The following is a 23186-nucleotide window of genomic DNA, read 5'->3' on the forward strand; positions in this document are numbered from 1 at the left end:
TGCCAAAACCTTCATCTACCAAAGGTTAAGTACTGTCATTTAATTGTACTTGAATGATCTACTCTGTGTGAGAGAAGATAATGATTGCTATTCTTGGTTGTGCTTTGTTCTGCTTTTCTGCCATGTAGTTTAAATGCCACACAGCCAGGGCCACCTCTCCTTTTGATTTGAATCCTTTCTATTTGATAACCCTATACGGAACAAATTAATGTCTGAAGACTTTTTAAGATATATTTTATTTTTCAATGATTCAACAACAGAACAATACAACACAGCAAGAGTAAGCACTACAACAAAAAGTAAGTCAACCCTCCCCACCCCAAAAATATAAATACATTAAAACAATGACAAAAGACTAAATAAAAATAATAAATTAGTTACAATAGAATAGTAATAATACTAATGACTAAATAAGACAAATGACAAGATACCAACATATACACAAAGCAATACAAACAATACATTACAGAGAGACAATAGCTGCATCAATCTACATTGATCTACATGCACAAGCTCACATCCACCAACCTCAATGTAAGTGTTTCCATATAGTCCAGGAAGGGTTGCCATATTTTCACAAAGTGGTTTAATTTATTTCTTAAAGCATAGGTAATCTTCTCCATAGAAATACATTTATTCATTTCAGAGAGCAATCTTGTAAATTGGGAGAGGGGAATCCGATTTCCTTGTCAGTGCAACATATTTTCTTGCAGTGGCAAGGGCAATTTCTGTAAATTTTATTTTCCTCAAATTCACATTTGTGAAGTTACCCAGAAGGCGTATTTCAGGGCCAAGTGGGAAAGGGACCTCCATAATAAAGGCCAGGGTGTCACAAACATCATGCCTGAAGGATTGTAATTTAGTACACTGACAAGTAGAATGCAGAAAAGTGCCTTCTGTTGTTCCACATCTAAAACACATTTCTGATATTTCAGGGTTATATCTATGTAACCTCTGAGGTGTCAGAGTTGGTGGAGGAAGTTGTAATATATAAGTCTATATCTAGCGTTGATGGTCGTTGACACACTATCTTGGCTTAGGTCAATTGTAGTATTCAAATCGGATTCCCATCGCTCTCTGGACTTATGTGCATCTGGTTTTGGGCATTGTTGCATCAGCAATGAGTACACTCTGGATATAAATCTACATGAGTCATTGTTGTCATGGAGTAGTTGTTCAATACTTGATAGGTTTGGTAAAGTCATATCTCCAAGAGTGCTTCTGAGAAAGTTTCTTAACTGTAAATAACAAAATAAATGATTGGATAACTGATATTTCTCTTAGTTGCTCAAATGACATAAGTACCCCATCTATATAACAATGTTCTAAATGCGTTATTCCCTTCTCATGCCACTGTAGTGGTGTGGGGGCTGTGCTTTGGCAAAGTGGGTGGGGTTATATCCTGCCTGTTTGGCCCTGTCCGGGGGTATCATCGGATGGGGACACAGTGTCTTCTGATCCCTCCTGTCTCAGCCTCCAGTATTTATGCTGCAGTAGTTTGTGTCGGGGGGCTAGGGTCAGTCTGTTACATCTGGAGTATTTCTCTTGTTTTATCCGGTGTCCTGTGTGAATTTAAATATGCTCTCTCTAATTCTCTCTTTCTCTCTTTCTTTCTTTCTCTCGGAGGACCTGAGCCCTAGGACCATGCCTCAGGACTACCTGGCATGATGACTCCTTGCTGTCCCCAGTCCACCTGGCCATGCTGCTGCTCCAGTTTCAACTATTCTGCCTGCGGCTACGGAACCCTGACCTGTTCACCGGACGTGCTTGTTGCACCCTCGACAACTACTATGATTATTATTATTTGACCATGCTGGTCATTTATGAACATTTTAACATCTTGACCATGTTCTGTTATAATATCCACCCGGCACAGCCAGAAGAGGACTGGCCACCCCTCATAGCCTGGTTCCTCTCTAGGTTTCTTCCTAGGTTTTTGGCCTTTCTAGGGAGTTTTTCCTAGGGAATTTTTCCTAGCCACCGTGCTTCTTTCACATGCATTGCTTGCTGTTTGGGGTTTTAGGCTGGGTTTCTGTACAGCACTTTGAGATTTCAGCTGATGTACGAAGGGCTATATAAATAAATTTGATTTGATTTGATTTGTTGAAAAATGTTGCCATACAAGATCATTGGCAGGAGTCTGTTTTGCCACAGGGGAGTTTTGGGTGACAAGTCTTGTTTCAGACCAAATAACTTACAAATTTCATACCAAGATCTTACTAAATTGATGGTACAGGGATTGCTTGTTTTTGTTGATATAGTCTTGGGGTTCCACTTGTAGATAATATTACTCCCAACCTCTTCATTAAAAGCAAACATTTCCATCTGAGTCCAAGAAGGGGCTGGTTCAGTTTCAAATAGGAATTAAATTAATCTAATTTGCGCTGCCCAGTAATACATCTTCAAATTTGCTAGACGGAAACCTCCTAGACTCTAATCCCACGTTAATTTGTCAAGGCTCACCCTTGGGGTTTTACGGTTCCATACAAATTGTCTTATGGTCTTGTTATTAAGGGACTTAAAGTAATGACTGAAATAGGTACATCATCTTATGCAGAATGTTCATCTTGATACAGCTAATTCTCCCAAATAATGTGAGAGGCAGATCTATGCATCTATTAAAATCATCCACCACCTTCTGAACCAAGGCAGAGTAGTTAAGCTTGTACAAATTTCTTAAGTCATTATCAACTGTGATTCCTAGATATTTGAACCCGTGGCGACCATCTGAAGGGACATGTTCGTTCACAAATGCTATAGTCTAAGCGAGTCATTGGAAGAGCTGGCATTGTAGAGCTGTATGTACCCAAAAGCATTTGTAGTTTTGAAAGGGATCTGGTCGGGTCAGAGAGGAACAAAATTAAGTTGTCTGCGAACAATGAGATCTTATGCGTTATCTGGCCCACCTAAAAGCCCTTTATGCCAGGATCCGTTCTTATGGCCTCTGCCAGGGGTTATATGACTAGCACAAAAAGGGGCGGGGAAAGTGAACAGCCCTGTCTACTACCTCTAAAGAGTGGGAATGTGGCTGACATCATGCCATTAGTGGTGATCTTCGCTTGCGGTTTATAGTAAATTCTTACCACAGTTGACAAACGAAGGATCACAATTAAATTAGCAAGTACCTTGAACAGGTATGGCCACTCCAGCCTATCAAAGGCCTTTTCAGCGTCTAGAGATACTGCTATACTAGGATCGCTCCTCACACAGGCCATGTGAATTACATTGAATAACCAGCGCAAATTATTTGTGGAGGATTTTTTCTGTATAAAGCCTGTTAGATCGATGTTAATCAGGTTTTGCAAATATTCTCCTAATCTATTAGCAATCACCTTAGAAATCGATTTATAGTTGGCATTGAGGAACGAGATCGGCCTATAAGAAGAGCATTGTAGAGGATCTTCATTTTTTTTAATATATAACTGTTATATTAGCCATGGAAAAGGAGTATGGTATGCTCTGCGTCTCAGCAGCTAAATTTAGAACATCCATCAAGAGAGGAATTAGCAAATCCTTAAACTCCCTATAAAACTCTGGGGGAAAGCCATTGTCTCCTGGTGATTTTCTGGATTATTGAGAGGAAATTGCCTTTTCAATTTCTGTTTTTGTAAAGGGGCGAACTAGTTTGTTTTGGTTTTCCTGTGTGAGGTGCGGGAGTTCAATAGTAGACAGAAATGTGTCTATCATTGCTGGTTCCTTTCCACCAGAAGTGTATAACTCAGAATAGTATTCTTTAAATGAATCATTAATCTCTTTTGGGTTGTGAGACACTTGACCATTCTGTGTTTCAATAGAGTTGATGGTTCTCGAATTCTCCTCAGATTTTATCTGCCAAGCCAAGACTTTGTGTGTTTTCTCCCCCAATTCATAATATATTTGCCTAGTTCTAAGGATAGCCTTTTCAGTTTTGTAAGTACTTAGGCTATTATATTTTTGTTTTTTATTCACCAATGAGCAGTATGTTTTTTTAGACACACATTTTTGGTGTTATTTTTGTAGTAATAGGATTTCATTCTCTAATTCATTCAATTCAGCAGTGCATTTATTTATAAGCCCTTTGGTATAGGAACTGATTTGACCCTTAAGAAAGGCCTTTAATGTATCCCAGAGTACAAAACTATTGGGAGAGGATGGACAGCTTGTTTCACAGAAAAACGTAATTTGGTCTCTGATAAATGTACAAAATTCTGCCTGTTTCAAAAGAGTTGGGTTTAGGCGCCATCTATAAGTCCCTTGAACTCCATCTGGAATCCAAACAGAAAGTGTGAGGAGAGAATGATCTGAGATAGTTCTGGATAAATACTCAGTTTCCACAACTCTATGGGTTACCTGTGCTGCAAGGAGAAAATAAGCAATCCGGGTATGAGAGTTATGCGGGCAGGAGTAGAATGAGTAATCCCTATCTTGGGGGTGGAGCTGTCTCCATGTCTTTCAAATTTAAGTATTTCATAAATCATAGAGTGCATTTGGCTGACTTAGTCAATGAGGTTGCTTTAGTTGAGGATCGATCCAGAATCATATCCAGACAAAAATTAAAGTCGCCCCCAACTAAGAGTGTTCCCTGAAATTCCACTACCTTGAGGAATATATCTTGAATAAAAATATAATAATCATAATTAGGTGCATATACATTAAGCAAGGTCCAAGATTCAGAATACATTCTGCCATGGACAACTACATAACGTCCCAGTGGATCAAAAATTGTTTTCGTAACACAGAAGGGTAAATTCTTATTAATCAACACAGCTACTCCCCGTGTCTTTGTGTAAAAAATTAAAAGGCAAAGACCTGTCCTACCCTTTCCTCTTTAACTTTTTATATTCTGACCCTGTTAGATGTGTTTCTTGTATAAATGCAACGTCGGTTTTTAGCTTTTTCAAGTACATAAGGACTCATTTTCGTTTAACAGGACCGGTATGGTATGCTCTGCGTCTCAGCAGAGTCCATTAATGTTTAATGATGTATAATTTACTATTTTTGTCACGTTCTGAATCTTCAAATTCCCTGTCATAAAGGAGCCAAGGCGCAGCGTGCCGGTAATTCCACATCTTTATTGAAGGAAACCGAAACCAAAACAATAAACAGGTACGCAGCAAGAAACGTAACGCACTGTGCCGTACACACATAGAAATAACAATAACCCACAAACAGAGGTGGGGAACAGGCTGCCTAAGTATGATTCCTAATCAGAGACAACGATAGACAGCTGCTTCTGATTAGGAACCATACTCGGCCCAAAACGAAGAAATACAAAAACATAGAATGCCCACCCCCACACCCTGACCTAACAAAATAGATAAATAAACCGTCTCTCTCAGGTCAGGGCGTGACAGACCCCCCCCCCCCCCCCCCAAAGGTGCGGACTCCGCAAACCTGCCGCAAACCTGAACATATAGGGGAAGGTCCGGTGGGCATCTATTCTCTGGTTCGTGGTGTAGCCCCCACTCCGCCCGCTGATCCCCCCGCTTCTGTGTCACTGGAGGAACCAGACCGTTGATCATCGCCAGAGGCTCTGAACTGCCGACCGCCGCTGAAGACTCCGGGCTGCAGACCGTCGCTGAAGACTCCGGGCTGCAGACCGTGGCTGGAGACTACAGACTGGGGAGCGTCGCAGGAGGCTCCAGACTGGGGAGCGCCGCTGACGGCTCCGGACTGGAGAGCGTCTCTGTAGGTTCCAGACTGGGGACCGTCGCTGCAGGCTCCGTGTCATGGATCATCACCACTGGTTCCACGCCATGGATCATCACTGGAGGCTTTGTGCCATGGATCATCACTGGAGGCTCCGGGCCATGGATTATCACTGGAGGCTTTGTGCCATGGATCATCCCTACAGGCTCCGGGCCATGGATCATCACTGGAGGCTTCGTGCCATGGATCATCCCTACAGGCTCCGGGCCATGGATCATCACTGGAGGCTTCGTGCCATGGATTATCACTACAGGCTCCGGGCCATGGATTATCACTGGAGGCTTCGGACCATTGATCATCACTAGAGGCTTCCTACGGGGAGCTGGAACTGGTCTCACCAGACTGGGGAGACGCACAGGAGACTGGGTGCGCCGGGCAGGCACAGGGCACACTGGGCCATGGAGGCGCACCGGAGGTCTGGATCTCAGGGCTGGCACACCCCGTCCTGGCTGGATGGTCACTGTAGCCCAGCAAGGGCGGGACGCTGGCACAGGACGAACTGTGCTGCGCTGGTGAACGGGGGGGTACCGTGCGTAGAGCAGGCGCAGGATAGCCTGGGCTGTAGAGACGCACTGGAGACCAGACACGCTGAGCCGGCGCACTTCTTCCTGGCTGACGGCCAACTCTAGCACGGCAACTGTGAGGAGCTTGCACCGAGTGCACCGGGCTGTGAGTGCACACTGGCGACACAGTGCGCATCACCACATAATACGGTGCTTGCTCGGTCACTCGCTCCCCACGGTAAGCACGAGGAGTTGGCTCCAGTCTCAACCCCGACCTTGCCAATCTCCCTGTGTGCCCCCCCCAAAAGATTTTGGCTTCTGTTGTTGATTCTCCCCGGTCCAGCTCGTCTTCCCAGTCAGTGCACGCTGCTTGGCCTTGTGGTGGGTTATTCTGTCACGTTCTGAATCTTCAAATTCCCTGTCATAAAGGAGCCAAGGCGCAGCGTGCCGGTAATTCCACATCTTTATTGAAGGAAACCGAAACCAAAACAATAAACAGGTACGCAGCAAGAAACGTAACGCTCTGTGCCGTACACACACAGAAATAACAATAACCCACAAACACAGGTGGGGAACAGGCTGCCTAAGTATGATTCCTAATCAGAGACAACGATAGACAGCTGCTTCTGATTAGGAACCATACTCGGCCCAAAACTAAGAAATACAAAAACATAGAATGCCCACCCCACACCCTGACCTAACAAAATAGAGAAATAAACCGTCTCTCTCAGGTCAGGGCGTGACAATCTTAGCCATATTGTTCACTCAATACATGAATGCAAATGCAGGAGTATGTCCAATAAGGGTGTGGGATATTCTATTGCCTATTTTCGGTGAGCCTGTATTCAAACACATATTATAAAGTGAAGGTCTCTCAGAAAACAGTACTATAATATAAAGTAATAAAAACAGACAATTCCCCTCCTCCTCCCCAGTGCTGTTCTTGAATCCTCCCAGCACAAACCCCACCTGTAGTGGAGCTACGCTCCCAGCGTCGCAATTCCTAAATTCAATTTCTAACATGAAGACAAACGTGAACCTGGAGCTCCAGCCCAGTAAATTAACACATTTTGAATTCTTCACCGATCCTTATATGGTGCAAGTCGAAAAACAAAACCAATAGTGGGTGTCCTGATCCCAACACACCTGGTCCGGGAGTAAAAAAAGAAAAATAAGATATCATGGCTTAGCTATATTAAAGGTCTAATAAATACTAAAATTGCGCCTCTGAGGACCATGCCTGTCCCAAATTACAACTTAAAAACAATGTCACTCTGAAAAAAATGAAAATGTTTGATTACATGGGTTTTGGGGTCTTACCTCATTGATCTGTCAGTAAACTATAGGTTAATCCAGCAAAGCAGTCCTACCGGTTATGCAAGTAATAAGGCATGCTAGTGGGACACAGCACAGCTAGCAGTGAAATTAACCTGGTCCGTTATCCAATCAACTAAGTCCTGAGCTTATCGCCTGCAGTCCGCAGAGAAAAGTTACGACTTCTTTGGGCGTTTTCAAGAATCTTCTCTGTCCGCCATGGATGATTATTTTTGTTGCAGGTTGAAGCAGCGCAAAGGGAATGGTCTTGGAAGTAAGTTATTTTTTCACCTAGTCGAATTCATTCCAGCGTTTGACCATCCCAAGACTCATGTCTGGAAAGAATTTAATCGCTTCCCTTTGTGTAGGATAACTCGTTTCTCCTTGAAATATTTGGCCGCGGTTCTGAGAACTATCTCTCTGTTCTGGTACCTCAGGAACCGAACGAGGAAGGATCGTGGGTTCTGATCAGGGGATGGGCGAGGGGCGAGTGACCTGTGTGCCGGCTCGAAAAGCAGGGGTTCAGCAAAATGTTCTTTGCCCAGTAGGGAGGGGATAATGGTGTGTTGATAGTCGTTGTCAAATCTGAGATGGAGTTTTTTTATTTCAGTCAACTGTGCTGAGATAGAGCAGCTGAACTCAGACGTTTTCAAGCTTCTTCCTGAGGTGTCATGGTGCCATCTTGGGTATCCGAGGAGGCCATGGTCAGAGGTTCTATCTCCGTTGTTTCTTGGTCTGTTTCGGTGCTTCCCTTGCCTTTTTTTTGTCTCGTATGCATATCACCACTCTTGGCTACAATGTAGTAATAAGTATGGATGAAGTTAGTACGTTTTAGGATAAGTTTGTTAAAGATTTATCGGGAGCTCTCAGTCATGCTTCTTACTAGCTTTGCTGCATCACGTGATTCCCAATGTCTGGTAAGGTAAACATAATTGTTGTTGCTGTAGCTGTCTGTTTCAATTGAAGTGAAAAGCCCCTGCTTATGAGCTACCATTTTAAAAAGGTCTCTTCTGTCAGTCAATAAATTGTACATTAATTTAATAATGACATGTTATTGGATTTTAAACAAACATCGCAGAACCAACTACATTTTTGTTAACTAATTTAGAAAATAAAGACAAATGGGATGGAAAACATTATTGGCACCCCAGAGCTAGTACTTCGTTGCACAGCCTTTGGCCAAGATAACTGCCAACAAATGCTTCTTGTAGCCATCAATGAGTTGTTTCAACAGTGTGAACAGAACTGTGTGGGAAGTGCTTCCTTGTCTCGCAGGCTCGTTTGATTAAACTTACTAGAGCACCGTTCAGGGAAATATCGATCAGGGCAAACCCAAGAGCGCTTTGTGATTTTCAAGTGGGCAGTAAAGTGTAGCCTAGCTGATGCCTTTCTGACAACATAATTAGCCAGCCTCTGCCTGCCTTTTTTGCTAGAGCGCTCAACTCTTAACGCAGTCACAAACAACATCGAATTGTTATAATGTCTTGCGGGATCTCGTTATGGCTTCTGCGTGGAGTAACTCTGCGAATGCCTTGTAATTCTTCAACTAAACGGATCCCGGTGCTTCTGATCCCCTAGGCAGGCAGGCAGGCAGGCAGTCAGGCAGGCAGTCAGGCAGTCAGGCAGGCAGTCAGGCAGACAGGCAGGCAGGCAGGCAGGCAGGCAGGCAGGCAGGCAGGCAGGCAGGCAGGCAGGCAGGCAGGCAGGCAGGCAGGCAGGCAGGCAGAGAACTACAGAAAGCGCTGCCACCGCTGAGTCGGTTGTCAGGCTTAGTGCCTGGGAGCAAGGCAGTTTTATGGATCTGCCTGATGAAAGATCCAGTACTAAGCCCCCTTAAGGCAGAATGGCAGTTTACACAGATGTCCGTAAAGAAGTGGCCCTGTTGTCTCAATCGTGGGTGCCGTCCCTACCAGGCCTCTGATCCAGTAAAAAAGTGACATTTTCTTATTTCACTCTCTCTTTCCCTTTCTCTTTTCCTCTGGTCTCTCTCGGTCTTACTCTTCCGCTCCATCTCTCTCTCCACCTCTCTCTCTTCTTGCACCCCCCTTCTCTCTCTCCCCCTCTCCCCCTCTCTCCCACCACCCCCTCTTCCAGGCTTAAGCAAACAGTTTGGGGATGTGTTTGATTCAAAGGCTGAGACTTGGGCACACCTTCTGTTAATAGAATACGCATGGCTGGCTCTCCCTGGGGCTGTCGGCGATGAGAGGATGTTAATGCTAGTACTGTCACGAATTCTCAAAACCTGTTAATTCCTTACCACATTTTCACTGCTTTATGCAGGGGTGAAAGTAGATTTTATTTCTTACCAGTATGGGATTTTTATGTTGAAGGACTGAAAAGCTCAGTTTTGGTAACTTTTTTAAATGACATTCGACTCCAAAATGAATGAAAATATAAATATGCTGAAAGCATCTAAAAAGTAATTTCCACTTCCAGATATGAGCCAAATAACATATTGGTAAAATTGTTTGTTAAAATTATGCCTATGCATGGTCTATATTATCAAAAAGCATTATCACCTGTAGCCCAACTGATGCAGCATAGTGGCTAGAAAAAAATAGGCTAAAGCATGGGGTTGCCTATCTGCATTTACCCTATTGAGCTAATCATTAGTACAGTCCTGCACGGGGTTGGATACCCATTTTCTCCCTGGGTGAGCGCCCCACCCCCAAAAAAATCAGCTGGAATAGGCAACAACACCATTGTGGAAACTGGTGCTACGCGAGTGAATTCCATAGTTTACAAGGACAAAAACTTGGTAGATGGATACACAGCCTGCACAAAGAGCAAGCAGGTAGGCCTACTTGTTTTTGATAATTTAGTAAATTATATATTAATTATTACATTAATTCAGGCTTTTGTTAATTAGACCATAAGCAGGTCATATAAAGTTTAAACCGGCGAAGCTGGTAAATGTTTGAGTAGCCTACTAAATAAATGTAGCCTATTTTTGCAGCCTACAGTATATTCGATTCTGTGAATTCCCTCCATATGGCACTTAACATGAATGCTGTTATGGGTATTTTTTCCATTTATGATTTGAGGTTGGACTTTTAGCACATATTTTTATTTTTTAACTAGGCAAGTCAGTTAAGAACAAATTGTTATTTTCAATGACAGCCTAGGGACAGTGGGTTAACTGCCTTGTTCAGGGGCAGAATGACAGATTTTTACCTTGTCAGCTGGGATTTGTTCTTGCAGCCTTCCGGATACTAGTCCAACTCTCTAACCACTAGGCTACCTGCCACCCCAGCACATTGGCATGTACTGTAGAGCGCACCGATTGGTGTCTCGTCGTTACTTAGTATGTGTTACACCTGCCCTTGCTTGTTCATCTTGTTAGTTGGAAGGTGTTTCACCTGTGCTTGCCCAAGTGATATTTAAGAGTGGCTGGTCCAGTGCTCCAATTGTCTTAAAAGATGTGGAGGGTCAACACCTTTAGTTGCCTCTCCCTATTTGATTTCTAGAATAACATTCCTTTGTCTGATCTTCCCTGTTTTTGTTTTTCTCAACTTTTTGGTTTGCTTTCTGCCTTTAAGTTTGGAGTGGGTTTTTCTTTTGTTTGCCTTGGGCAAATTTAGTGGGCGCTCATGGTGGGTGTCTTTTAGGTCCCAGTTGTTGTTGGTCTACTTTCAGTGGACACCCCCATGAGTTTCTTTCAGAACCCCAAGTTGCTCCCCTCCTCAAGAAACCAACACTTGACTCATCTGTCAAACTGTAGACCTGTATCCCTTCTCTCTTTTTCTTTCCAAAACACTTGAGCGTGCAGTCGCTGACCAACTTTCTCGTTATCTCACTCAGAACAATCTTCTTGACCCTAACCAGTCAGGCTTCAAGATGGGTCACTCAACCGAGATTGCTCTTTTCTGTGTCAGAGGCTTTCCGCACTGCCAAAGCTGCCTCTCTCTCTCCTCTGTTCTCATTCTCCTAGATCTATCCGCTGCCTTCAACACCATGAACCATCAGATCCTCCTCTCCACCCTCTGAGGGCTGGCCATCTCGGGATCTACACACTCTTGGATTGCTTCCTACCTGGCAGGCCGCTCCTACCAGGTGACATGGAGAGGATATGTGCCTGCACCACGTACTCTCACTACTGGTGTCCCCCCAGGGCTCGGTTCTAGGCCCTCTTCTCTCTATACACCAAGTCACTCGGCTCTGTCATATCCTCACATGTTCTCTCCAATCATTCCGATGTGGATGACACTCGCCTACTTTTCTCCTTCCCCCCTTCTGACACCCAGGTGGTGACACGCATCTCTGCGTACCTGGCAGATATCTCAGCTTGGATGTCGGCTCACCACCTGAAGCTCAACCTCGACAAGAGTGAGCTGCTCTTTCTCCCGGGAAGACCTGACCGCTGAAAGACCTCTCCATCACGGTTGACAACTCCAGTGTCATCCTCCCAGGGTGCAAAGAACCTTGGTAAGGACGACAGCCTGTCATTCTCTGCAAACATCAAAGCAGTGACTCGCTCCTGCAGGTTCATGCTCTACAATATCTGTAGAGTATGACCCTCCCTCACACATGAAGCGGCGCAGCTCCTAATCCAGGCATTTGTTATCTCCGGTCTGGACTACCGCAACTCGCTGTTGGCTGGGCTTCTAGCTTGTACCATCAAACCCCTGCAACTTATCCAGAATTCTGCTGCCCACCTGTTTTCCAACCATGTTACCCCACTCATCCACACACTCCACTGGCTTCCAGTCGAAGCTCGCATCCACTACAAGACCATGGTACTTTCCCGACGAAGCATTACGATAAACTGCCCCTCCCTACCTTCATGCAGTGGTGGAAAGTACTTAAGTAAAAATACTTTAAAGTACTAATAGTTTTTGGGGGGTATCTGTACTTTACTTTTTATATTTTGACAACTTTTACTTCACTACTTTCCTACAGAAAATATTGTACTTTTTCCCCTGACATCCAAAAGTACTCCTTACATTTTGAATGCTTAGCAGGACAGGAAAATGTTCCAATTCACACATGAGAATATTGGTTATTTGAAAATGAAACAATCTCCAAAATATTGCTATTTTTAAAACGAGCCATAGAAAGTTGGTTGTAATTTCAGTTTAATCCGCCAGAAAGGACAGAACAAATAATACAACAAATAGTATGGTTAACCTGTCTGGGATAGGGGGCAGTATTTTCACGGCCGGATGAAAAAACGTACCCGATTTAAACTGGTTACTACTCTTGCCCGGAAACGGGAATATGCATATAATTATTGGCTTTGGATAGAAAACACTCTAAAGTTTCTAAAACTGTTTGAATGGTGTCTGTGAGTATAACAGAACTCATATGGCAGGCTAAAACCTGAGAAAATTCCAAGCAGGAAGTGGCCTGTCTGAGAATTTGTAGATCTTCTTTTGATTCTCTATCGAAACTACAGCATCTGTGGGGTTACGTAGCACTTTCTAAGGCTTCCATTGGCTCTCTAAAGCCTTCAGAAAGCGGATTGAGGCGTCTCCTGTCTCTGGGTAGAGTATAGTAGCTCAGTTTGTCAGTGGTCTGCCTGGTGAAATAGAGATTGGATATGCGCATTCACATGAGTACACTGTTTTTTCTTTCCTCTTTGAATGAATACACTATTGTCCGGTTGGAATATTATCGCTATTTTACGAGAAAAATACCATAAAAATGTATTTTAAACAGTGTTTGACATGCTTCTAAGTACGGTAATGGAACATTTTGAATTATTTTGTCTCGTAATGCGCTCGCGCGTTACCCTTTGGATAATGACCTGAACGCACGAACAAAACGGAGGTATTTGGACATAACTATGGATTATTTGGAACAAAAACAACATTTCTTGTGGAAGTAGCAGTCCTGGGAGTGCATTCTGACGAAGATCAGCAAAGGTAATACAATATTTCTAATAGTAATTCTGAGTTTAGTGTGCCCCGAACTTGGCGGGTGTCAAAATAGCTTGCCGTGATGGCTGAGCAATGTACTCAGAATATTGCAAAATGTGCTTTCGCCGAAAAGCTATTTTAAAATCTGACATAGCGATTGCATAAAGGAGTTCTGTACTCTATAATTCTTTAAATAATGTATGTATTTTGTCAACGTTTATGATGAGTAATTTAGTAAATTCACCGGAAGTTATGGGTGGGAATGCATGTTCTGAACATCACATGCCAATGTAAAAAGCTGTTTTTGGACATAAATATGAACTTGATTGAACAAAACATGCATGTATTGTTTAACATAATGTCAAAGGAGTGTCATCTGATGAAGATCATCAAAGGTTAGTGATTCATGTAGCTGTGTTTTGGGTTTTTGTGACATATATGCTTGTTTGGAAAATGGCTGTGTGATTATTTTGGTCTATGTACTCTCCTAACATAATCTAATGTTTTGCTTTCGCTGTAAAGCCTTTTTGAAATCGGACAATGTGGTTAGATTAACGAGAGTCTTATCTTTAAAATGGTGTAAAATAGTCGTATGTTTGAAAAATTGTAATTATTGCATTTTTGAGGATTCGCAATGCGATCCCATTGGCTGTTGGCTAGGGGTTCCGCTAGCGGAACGCCTAGATGTAAGAGTTAAACTCAAATATACTAACTGATACAAACATTATATAAAAAAATTATACAAAATTATTGTAACCAATAGATATATATATAACCAACCTCCAACCTAAGTGCATGTAAACTGTTTACATGCACTTAGGTTTGAGTCATAAAAACTCATTTTTCAACCACTCCACAAATTTCTTGTTAACCTGTTGGGGATTAGGGAGTGAGTATAACAGAACTGTGAGATCTGTTATACTGTGAGTATAACAGAACTCATTTGGCAGGCCAAAACCTGAGAAGATTCCAAACAGGAAGCGCTCTCTCTGACCATTTCATGGCCTTCTTGATCATCTCTAACCAAAACAGGGGATCTCTGGCATGACGTGACATTTTGTAACGCTCCCATAGGCTCTCAGAAGGCGCCAGAAAGCTGAATGGTGGCTTTGCAGGCCCTGGCTGAAAAACATTAGCGCATTTTGTAAGTGGTCGATCTGAGGACAATGAGACTGAGTCGCGTGCCCGAGCTGACACCATGTTTACTTTCTCTCTCTTTGAACGAAAACAACCACTCCCGGTCGGAATATTATCGCTTTTTTTACGAGAAAAATGGCATAAAAATTGATTTTAAACAGCGGTTGACATGCTTCGAAGTACGGTAATGGAATATTTAGAATTTTTTTGTCACGAAACGCGTCGGGCACGTCACCCTTATTTACCCTTCGGATAGTGTCTTGAACGCACAAACAAAACGCCGCTGTTTGGATATAACTATGGATTATTTGGGACCAAACCAACATTTGTTATTGAAGTAGAATGCCTGGGAGTGCATTCTGACGAAGAACACCAAAGGTAATCAAACTTTTCTAATAGTAAATCGGAGTTTGGTGAGTACCACACTTTGTGGGTGTCAAAATAGCTAGCCTGTGATGGCTGGGCGATCTACTCAGAATATTGCAAAATGTGCTTTCACCGAAAAGCTATTTTAAAATCGGACATAGCGAGTGCATAAAGTAGTTCTGTATCTATAATTCTTAAAATAATTGTTATGTTTTTTGTGAACGTTTATCGTGAGTAATTTAGTAAATTCACCAGAAGTGTTCGGTGGGAATGCTAGTCACATGCTAGTCACATGCTAATGTAAAAAGCTGTTTTTTTATATAAATATGAACTTGATTGAACAGAACATGCATGTATTGTATAACATAATGTCCTAGGATTGTCATCTGATGAAGATCATCAAAGGTTAGTGCTGCATTTAGCTGTGGTTTGGGTTTATGTGACATTATATGCTAGCTTGAAAAATGGGTGTCTGATTATTTCTGGCTGGGTACTCTGCTGACATAATCTAATGTTTTGCTTTCGTTGTAAAGCCTTTTTGAAATCGGACAGTGTGGTTAGATTAATGAGAGTCTTGTCTTTAAAATGCTGTAAAATAGTCATATGTTTGAGTAATTGAAGTAATAGCATTTCTAAGGTATTTGAATAACGCGCCACAGGATTCTAATGGTTGTTGAGTAGGTGGGCAAGCGTCCCACTGGCCCAGAGAGGTTAACAAACCTCTGGATGGGCTCGTCCCGTATGCGGGATCAACATCCAGCGAAAAATCCTATCGCCATATTATTAACAAAATGTAATATTTTTTTTTTTCAAATATAGGACTATTTTATATCGTTTTATAGATACACCTCTCCTGAATCGAACCACGTTGTCCGATTTCAAAAAGGCTTTACAGCAAAAGCAAAACATTAGATTATGTTAGAGGAGTATATCGTAAAAGTAGCCACATAGCCATTTTCCGACCAACCACATGCATCACAAATAACCAAAAAACAGCTAAATGCAGCACTAACCTTTGACAATCTTCATCAGATGACACTCCTAGGACATCATGTTACACAATACATGCATTCCTTTGTTCGATAAAGTTCATATTTATATATAAAAACAGCATTTTACATCGGCGCGTAACGTTGACTAACTATTTTCCCTCATATGCATCCGGTGAAACAGCGCTACAATTTACTAAATTACTATTCGAAAACATTTTTAAAATGTAATATTGTCATTCTAAGATTTATAGATTAACATCTCTTGAAAGCACCTGCAATGCCAGATTTAAAAATAACTTTACTGGGTAATCACACTTTGCGATAAAAGGGGATGCGATACTCAGAAAAATAGGCTACCGTTACAGGTCAGCGCCATCTTGGAACAATCGCATATCAAATCTACTCTTGTATACTATTGTCAATAATCCCTTACCTTTGATTATCTTCATCAGAAGGCACTTCCAGGAATCCCAGGTCCACAACAACTGTATTTTCGTTCGAAAAAGTTAATCCTTTATGTCCCAATAGCTTGTTGTTGTTAGCGCGTTCTGAAGGCTGCACCAAAAGTACCGTCGTCCGCGGGACTCCTCTCTTACCAAAATGGATTTTTTTTTTATTTAAGTTCGTTCAAACATGTTAAACGTTGTATAACATAAATCTTTAGGGCCTTTTTCAACCAGAGCTCCAATAATATTCAAGGGGGACGGTTGCATTGTCTTTCTAAACGTTTCGAAAGGGGAGGGTAGCCAGGGGCGCCGGCGTCATAATGGTGATGGCCCTCCCCATGTGACCACATCCACAGACTCTCATTCTGACAGTTTTCACAGTAGAAGGCTCAAACCACTTTGTAAAGACTGGGGACATCTAGTGGAAGCAATAGGAAGTGCTCAATGAACCATAGCTCACGGTGTGATTTATAGGCAAAGTGATGAAGTTGAGTCCGCAATTCAGAATTCCACATCCTGTTACGATCTGTCTCGGGGTTTTGACTGCCATATGAGTTCTGTTATACTCACAGACACCATTCAAACGGTTTTAGAAACTTTAGGGTGTTTTCTATCCACAAGTATTAATTATATGCATATCCTAGCTTCTGAGTTTGAGTAGGAGGCCGTTTAAAATGGGCACAAATTCTTTTCAAAAATCGCTGTAGCGCCCCCTATCCTAGGCGACCGTCAAGAGGTTACAAATGATAGTTTTGGCAAGTCGGTTAGGACATCTACAGTGTGCATGACACAAGTAATTTTTCCAACAATTGTTTACAGACAGATTATTTCACTTATAACTCAGTCTATCACAATTCCAGTGGGTCAGAAGTTTACATACACTAGGTTGACTGTGCCTTTAAACAGCTTGGAAAATTCCAGAAAATGATGTCATGGCATTAGAAGCTTCTGATAGGCTAATTGACATCATTTGAGTCAATTGGAGGTGTACATGTGGATGTATTTCAAGGCCTGCCTTCAAACTCAGTGCCTCTTTGCTTGACATCATAGGAAAATCAAAAGAAATCAGCCAAGACCTCAGAAACAAAATTGTAGACCTCCACAAATCTGGTTCATCCTTGGGAGCAATTTCCAAACGCCTGAAGGTACCACGTTCATCTGTACAAACAATAGTATGCAAGTATAAACACCATTGGACCACGCAGCCGTCATACCACTCAGGAAGAAGACGTGTTCTGTCTCCTAGAGATGAACGTACTTTGGTGCGAAAAGTGCAAATCAATCCCAGAACAACAGCAAAGGACCTTGTGAAGATGCTGGAGGAAAAAGTATCAGATGAGACCAAAATGGAGCTCTTTGGCATCAACTCAACTCGCCGTGTTTGGAGGAGGAGGAATGCTGCCTCTGACCTCAAGAACACCCTCCCCACCGTCAAACATGGATGTGGAAACATTATGCTTTCGGGGTGTTTTTCTGCTAAGGGGACAGGACAACTTCACCGCATCAAAGGGACAATGGATGGGGCCATGTACCGTCAAATCTTGGGTGAGAACCTCCTTCCCTCAGCCAGTGCATTGAAAATGGGTCGTGGATGGGTATTCCAGCATGACAATGACCCAAAACACACGGCCAAGGCAACAAAGGAGTGGCTCAAGAAGAAGCACATTAAGGTCCTGGAGTGGCCTAGCCAGTCTCCAGACCTTAATCCCATAGAAAATTTGTGGAGGGAGCTGAAGGTTGGATTTGCCAAACGTCAGCCTCGAAACCTTAATGACTTGGAGAAGATCTGCAAAGAGGAGTGGGACAAAATCCCTCCTGAGATGTTTGCAAACCTGGTGGCCAGCTACAAGAAACGTCTGACCTCTGTGATTGCCAACAAGGGTTTTGCCACGAAGTACTAAGTCTTGTTTTGCAGAAGGGTCAAATACTTATTTCCCTCATTAAAATCCAAATCATTTTATAACATTTTTGACATGCGTTTTCTGGATTTTTTTGTTGTTATTTTGTCTCTCACTGTTCAAATAAACCTACCATTAAAATTATAGACTGATAATTTCTTTGTCAGTGGGCAAACGTACAAAGTCTGCAGGGGATCAAATACTATTTTCCCTCACTGTAAATATACTGACATCATGTGACAGATCATGTGACACTTTGCGCACAGGTGGACTTAATTTAACAAATTATGTGACTTCTTAAGGTAATTGGTTGCACCAGATATTATTTAGGGGCTTCATAGCAAAGGGGGTGAATACATATGCACGTGCCCCTTTTTGTTTCTCTCAGTCGCCCACTCACTTTCAACATTTTAGATAAAAAAGCATTTGACTTTTCCATTCTGTTAAAGATGGTGGATTGGTTAAATGCCAGTTAAGAATCCGTTTTTTCAAGATGATTGATAAGAAAAGTATCGTCCAACCCATCGGGTATCTCACTGTACCCACATATGCCATGTCTTGAAATATGCATACATTGAAATACTTCTGACAGCCAGCTTTCTAACTTTATTGAAATTTAAGACATGCTGTTGTGCTGTAGAATGTTAATGTTCTCTCATGTAATAAATTCTATACATTAGCTTATACTGGATTTAAGCTTCCATTTTTGTTAACTGTAAATTACGTTAGAACATAACTAATGTTCCCTCCATATTGTGTCAATAGTCATTTTTAAGTATTAGTTAAAATATAAAAAAATATAAACTAAGAGATTGTCAGTTGGATAGGCTCTCTGAGAGCTTTTTTATATCCTACCTTTCATATGAATATCCTTTTCTGACTCAAGTAGGATTCCCTCAAGATTGCTCTGAAGTCCAAAAGATCTCAAATATACATTTCTTGATATCAAACTATTAAGGTGCATGTATTTACAGGTGTGCTATCTGTAGCATGTGAACGTGTGCCATGTTATAGATCCAAATGTAACTAAACGTTCCATGCAAATCTTCCAAGGGCATCTATACAAGTATCTCAAGTTGGGATACGTTGCATAGTGCCATACATTTTACGAAAACCTGTGACGTCACACGACTATATTTTAGATACATGAGACAGACATCAACATAAGGCTGAAGCTCGAAGCTATGTTCCTGTGCCATGTGGTTTATGTGGGCAGCCATTGTTGTTTGTCTGAAATATTGTGTCAATGGAACACAAGCCACCCTCCCACCCCAGGGTGTGGGCTATGAAGGTTGCCTGAATAGTGTTTTCCATAATACAAACAAAGTGTTGCATTGGAACCTGCCTGTGAGTCATTATAGCCTGAATTGAAGTAAAAATGTCAAGGTTGTCGACGATGTACCGACCGCATTGGATGAATCATACAGTGTCCTGCCGATTCAAAAAGACAATGTGGGAACCAAACGAAAGTGCGTATACAAAAGCATGCTTCCAGTATTGACATCATCTTGATACAGTGAGGGAAAACAGTATTTGATCCCCTGCTGATTTTGTACGTTTGCCCACTGACAAAGAAATTATCAGTCTATAATTTTAATGGTAGGTTTATTTGAACAGTGAGAGACAGAATAACAACAAAAAAATCCAGAAAAACGCATGTAAAAAAAATTATAAAATGATTTGCATTTTAATGAGGGAAATAAGTATTTGACTCCTCTGCAAAACATGACTTAGTACTTAGTGGCAAAACCCTTGTTGGCAATCGCAGAGGTCAGACGTTTCTTGTAGTTGGCCACCAGGTTTGCACACATCTCAAGAGGGATTTTGTCCCACTCCTCTTTGCAGATCTTCTCCAAGTCATTAAGGTTTCGAGGCTGACGTTTGGCAATTCGAACCTTCAGCTCCCTCCACAGATTTTCTATGGGATTAAGGTCTGGAGACTGGCTAGGCCACTCCAGGATTTCCGTCCTTCACGGCGTAGTGTGTTACCATTTGTTTTCTTGGTGACTATGGTCCCAGCTGCCTTGAGATCATTGACAAGATTCTCCCGTGTAGTTCTGGGCTGATTCCTCACCGTTCTCATGATCATTGCAACTCCACGAGGTGAGATCTTGCATGGAGCCCCAGGCCGAGGGAGATTGACAGTTCTTTTGTGTTTCTTCCATTTGCGAATAATCGCACCAACTGTTGTCACCTTCTCACCAAGATGCTTGGCGATGGTCTTGTAGCCCATTCCAACCTTTTGTGTAGGTCTACAATCTTGTCCCTGACATCCTTGGAGAGCTCTTTGGTCTTGGCCATGGTGGAGAGTTTGGAATCTGATTGATTGATTGCTTCTATGGACAGGTGTCTTTTATACAGGTAACAAGCTGAGATTAGGAGCACTCCCTTTAAGAGTGTGCTCCTATTCTCAGTTCGTTACCTGTATAAAAGACACCTGGGAGCCAGAAATCTTTCTGATTGAGAGGGGGTCAAATACTTATTTGCCTCATTAAAATGCAAATCAATGTATAACATTTTTGACATGCGTTTTTCTGGATTTTTGTTGTTGTTATTCTGTCTCTCAATGTTTAAATAAACCTACCATTAAAATTATAGACTGATAATTTCTTTGTCAGTGGGCAAACGTACAAAATCAGCAGGGGATCAAATACTTTTTTCCCTCACTGTATCCTACACATATTCCATTGTGTTTTTCTCAGTCCCTTGGTTTGGTGTAATTTAAAGTGTCAGAAGGAGATATTGTGCTGTGGGGGTCATGAAACTTTGTCAGGTGATTATTGTCATGCAAAAGTCTACTGGTCTCATGGTAATTGACCACTAACATAAACAGGTTTAGCATCTCCAGCCCCCATGCATACAAGCCTTTGAAACATCTACATAAATTAAATCCATTTAATATACACCATCACAATAAATCCATTACTTATCTTAGTCAGTTTGAAAAAAACATGGATATGTAGAAAATGTATTTCAGAAGAACAGAATATGAGTTGGCCTACTGTAAGCCTATATTATCTGGCTATGCTCCATGCCATAAGCTGTAGGCTTGTTCATTTAGCTGACAAGATATGCTTATAAGACCCATGCCATTATTTTATTTTATCTGATTTTATAGTTAGAAGAATATAATTGAACTTAGCTGAATAAAATAGAAAGGATCTTTTTCCCATTACAGAGCAAGTGTGAGTATGAAGTGACTATGTTGAGCGTAAAATTGATTGTTTGAAACAGGTCCTAAACGTTCTCTCACTGTCAACTGCGTTTATTTTCAACAAACTTAACATGTGTAAACATTTGTATGAACATAACAAGATTCAACAACTGAGACATGAACTGAACAAGTTCCACAGACATGTGACTAACAGAAATGAAATAATGTGTCCCTGAACAAAGGGTGGGTCAAAATCAAAAGTAACAGTCAGTATATGGTGTGGCCACCAGCTGCATTAAGTACTGCAGTGCATCTCCCCGTCATGGACTGCACCAGATTTGCCAAATCTTGCTGTGAGATGTTACCCTACTCTTCCACCATCCACCAAGGCACCTGCAAGTTCCCGGACATTTCCGGGGGGAATGGCTCTAGCCCTCACCCTCCCAGACGTGCACAATGGGATTGAGATTCAGGCTCTTCGCTGCCCGTGGCAGAACACTGACATTCCAGTCTTGCAGGATATCACGCACAGAACGAGCAGTATGGCTGGTGGCATTGTCATGCTGGAGGGTCATGTCAGGATGAGCCTGCAGTAAGGGTACCACATGAGGGAAGAGGATGTCTTCTCTGTAATGCACAGCATTGAGATTGCCTGCAATGACAACAAGCTCAGTCCGATGATGCTGTGACACACCGCCCCAGACCATGTCGGACCCTCCACCTCCAAATCGATCCCGCTCCAGAGTACAGGCCTCGGTGTAACGCTTATTCCTTCGAGGATAAACGCGAATCCGACCATCACCCCTGGTGAGACAAAACCGCGACTCATCAGTGAAGAGCACTTTTTGCCAGTCCTGTCTGGTCCAGTGACAGTGGGTTTGTGCCCATAGGCGACGTTGTTGCCGATGATGTCTGATGAGGACCTGCCTTACAACAGGCATACAAGCCCTCAGTCCAGCCTCTATCAGCATATTGCGGACAGTCTGAGCACTGATGGAGGGATTGTTTGTTCCTGGTGTAACTCGGGCAGTTGTTGTTGCCATACTGTACCTGTCCGCAGGTGTGATGTTGAGATGTACCGATCCTGTGCAGGTGTTGTTACACGTGGTCTGCCACTGCGAGGACGATCAGCTGTCCATCCTGTCTCCCTGGAGCGCTGTCTTATGCGTCTCACAGTACGGACATTGCAATTTATTGCCCTGGCCACATCTGCAGTCCTCATGCCTCCTTGCAGCATGTCTAAGGCACGTTCACGCAGATGATCAGGGACCCTGGGCATCTTTCTTTGGGTGTTTTTCAGAGTCAGTAGAAAGGCCTCTTTAGTGTCCTTAATTTTCATAACTGTGACCTTAATTGCCTTCCGTCTGTAAGCTATTAGTGTTGTAACGACCGTTCCACAGATGCATGTTCATTAATTGTTGATGGGAAGCATGGGAAACAGTGTTTAAACCCTTTACAATGAAGATCTGTGGATTGGATTTTTATGAATTATCTTTGAAAGACAGGGTCCTGTTTCTTTTTTTGCTGAGTTACTTTTTTTGCTGAGTTTTCTGGGGGGAAGGGCTAGGGCCATTACCCCCGGAAATGTCCGGGAACTTGCAGGTGCCTTGGTGGAAGAGTGGAGTAACGTCTTACAGCAAGAACTGGCAAATCTGGTGCAGTCCATGAGGAGCAGATGCACTGCAGTACTTAATGCAGCTGGTGGCCACACCAGATACTGACTGTTACTTTTGATTTTGATCCACCCTTTGTTCAGGGACAAATTATTCCATTTCTGTTAGTCACATGTCTGTGGAACTTGTTCAGTTTGTCTGTTGTTGAGTCTTGTTA

This window comes from Salmo trutta, chromosome 5 (assembly GCF_901001165.1).
Source record: "Salmo trutta chromosome 5, fSalTru1.1, whole genome shotgun sequence".
NCBI classification, from domain to species: Eukaryota; Metazoa; Chordata; class Actinopteri; order Salmoniformes; family Salmonidae; genus Salmo; species Salmo trutta.